Source organism: Echinops telfairi, unplaced genomic scaffold (genome assembly GCF_000313985.2).
Source record: "Echinops telfairi isolate 266 unplaced genomic scaffold, ASM31398v2 ScPeMD7_7406;HRSCAF=8444, whole genome shotgun sequence".
NCBI classification, from domain to species: Eukaryota; Metazoa; Chordata; class Mammalia; order Afrosoricida; family Tenrecidae; genus Echinops; species Echinops telfairi.
The window spans coordinates 425,703-428,536 of NW_022111306.1; the positions used below are offsets into that span (position 1 = coordinate 425,703).

General features: G+C 41.8%; 1 pseudogene; it reads left to right on the plus strand.

Annotated features, from left to right (window-relative positions):
• Positions 1-1,783: 1,783 nt before the first annotated feature.
• On the plus strand, positions 1,784-1,910 carry LOC115871806 (annotated as a pseudogene).
• Positions 1,911-2,834: the final 924 nt, after the last annotated feature.

Here is a 2,834-nt window from a genome sequence, read left to right on the forward strand (position 1 = left end):
TTTTAAATGGTTCATTTTGGTCCAGATGTGCTAAGTGAAACATTTCTTACCCATGGCTGGGGCATGGTGAAAGCACTTTAAACCTGGGCCTCCTGAGGATCTGCTTGTTCCCACCGGTTCAGGAGGCTTTCCACCCCTCCTCAGTGGGCTTGTTGGGAAAGCGAGCCCTATTCATACAGTTCCTTCAGCGTCACACTGAGTTGGTTGCTGTTCCTGTGTTCCATTTGAGTTCCTTCCAGCTCCAACCGTGACCCATAGGGTTACTGAGGCTATAATATTCACCAGAGTAGATCACCAGGTCTCTTCTCCCGTGGAGCTGCTGAGTGGGTTCAAACCACTGACCCTCTGTTTAGCAGCTAAATGTGTAATCTGTACGGGCCACCAGGGTGCCTAAGTAGCTACACTTTATATCCAAAGTCTGGCACTATTGACGTTTTTGTTGTTGTTATGGTTGGTCACTTTTACTGTTAGTGAAACAGGCAGGATCTGCAGTCAGATGGTAAGTATGTAAGTATTACCATCAAAGTAAATAATGATTAAAATAATTCCAATTAAAGCAAAACGTCCTGTATAAGAACTACTTACGCCATTGGGATGCTTTAAGAAGCCACCTGTCATTAAACCTCAATGTTTGGAATCCTTTCCTTGGCATTCTCAGCTTGGGGGGAGGCCATCTTCGTGTTTCTCCTCCTGCCATAGAAAAAATCATGTGTTAGGTGCCACATCAGTGGGCTTTGTTCAGTAAGGCGGAATCTTTTCTATGAATATTATTATTTTGTAATACACCAATGCTTTGGGGAGATCTCTTAAGTGAAGCAGTGCTTCTGAATCACAGTCATGAAGTCAATAAGGTAACTCAGTGACCCGATAGGGCAGGGCAGAACTCTTCTGGTAGATTTTGGAGACTATAACTCTTTACAGGAATAGAAAGCCTCATCTTTCTCCCTCAGAGTGGCTGGTAGCTTTGAACCCTGAACCTATGGTTAGCAGCCCGGTTCATAACCATTATACCACCAGTGCTACAGGAAGTAGTGTTCACTTATGGCAAATATCAGGTATTTTAGTATTTTAAAAGACTATTATCGTACTCTTTGAGAGTTAGCAGCCTCATCTTTCTCTCAAGGAATGGCTGGTGGTTCCAAACTGCAGACCTTGTGGTTAGTAGTCAATATGTAACCGCTATGCCATCATAGCTCCTTAGGAAGGGTGAAGAGGTGAAATAGAGATGGTGCTTTCTACTCTCATACAGTTACAGTCTCTTAAACTCATAGGGGCAGTTCTACCCTGTCCTATAAGATCACTACAGGTCAGCATTGACTCAGTGGCAGTGAGTTTGGTTTTTCGGTTTTATACCTCCAAGAGAGGGTTGTCAGAAGTTCTTCTCTGGAAATCGTGTGCTGATACTTGCCTTTGAGTCAGTTCTGACAGCTGTGTGTTAGTGGAGAACTGCTTTGCAATGGCTGATATTTCATAAGTACGTCACTAGGCCTTTCTTCTGAGGGCCTCTCTCGTTGGAATCCAGCCCTTTGGTTTGCAGTGTCAAGTGGCGCAATGATTACACACTGGGCTGAGATTTGCAAGGTCAACAGTTTGAAACCACCAGTAGCTCTGAGGGAGAAAAATAGGGCTTTCTACTCTGTCAAGGGTTACCATCTCAGAAGCTCACAGGGACAGTTTCCACCCTGTCCTATGGAGTCATGGACTAGGTGGCTGTGAATTTGGTTTGGTCAAGTGTGTTAACTTTTTCACCCTCAAAATAGGAGCCTTGATACAAAGTTTCAAAACACTCACTTTGTGAAATGGTAGTTTCATTGCACTCCAGATGTGTTGACCCCTGAGATTTCCCCAAATGTGGAAGACTCAGCTGCATAATGTGTGGTAATATGGGCCTGCGTTCACGTTCTCTAAAAAAGATCATTTTTTTTAATGAAGTTTTAAGATCACAGGTTTTGAAACAGGATAGATTAAAAAAACTCAAAAAGTGTTGTGGAAGGGTAGGAATATTAGTTGGAAATGCTAGTTCATGTTATCAGAAGGCTGATGTTAAAGCTTCCTGATAAAAATAAAAGATTTTACTTGTACCAAGTACATGCTTTGTGTGGACTCTCAGTTGAAGTTGCAAGAATTATATTTAAGTTGCAAGGAAATGAGGCCCTGATGTGAAAGTTTTGGGGGTGCTAACTAAATCAGCTTTGCTTGCTCAGTGTGCTAAATCGATGCCCATTTCCGGCTACCTTTAAGTAGTTAGTTTTCATGTGTAGTCAGGGCTTTCTTTGTCCTTCATTGATGCTTCGTAAATGATTGGTGAAGATTGGCAATGTGGTCTCTGAATTTTATTCAGACAAGTTTGCAAGAATAACCTTTCTTGCCTGCTCCCCAAAGTTATCAAGGATACATACTAGCTAGGCCTGTGGTGTCAGGGGTTTTGGGGGGTTCAGTTTTACTTCTGATACCATTTTCTGTATGAGTCACTTGCTGAATGAATTAGGGAATAGTAAGCTGAAACATTTAAAAAACAAAAACCCAAACCGAGCTCACTGCCAGTGAGTCAGCTCTAATTCATAGCAACCCTGTAGGACAGAAAGCCACATCTTTGTCCCAGTGCCACTGGTAGGTTCGAACTATTGACCTTGAAGTTAGCAGCTTAATATATAACCTACTCCTCACTAGGGAGCCTCCTGAAATATTAAAGAAAACAATAATTTCATGTTGGAGTTTTGCTTGGGATTGTTCTTTTAGAAATGAGTGCATTGTTGACGTATTTGAGAGACTTTGTATGGGTTTTAGTTGTAATAGTTTAGTGAATTCATATTAATTTATTTATCCTCTCAAGA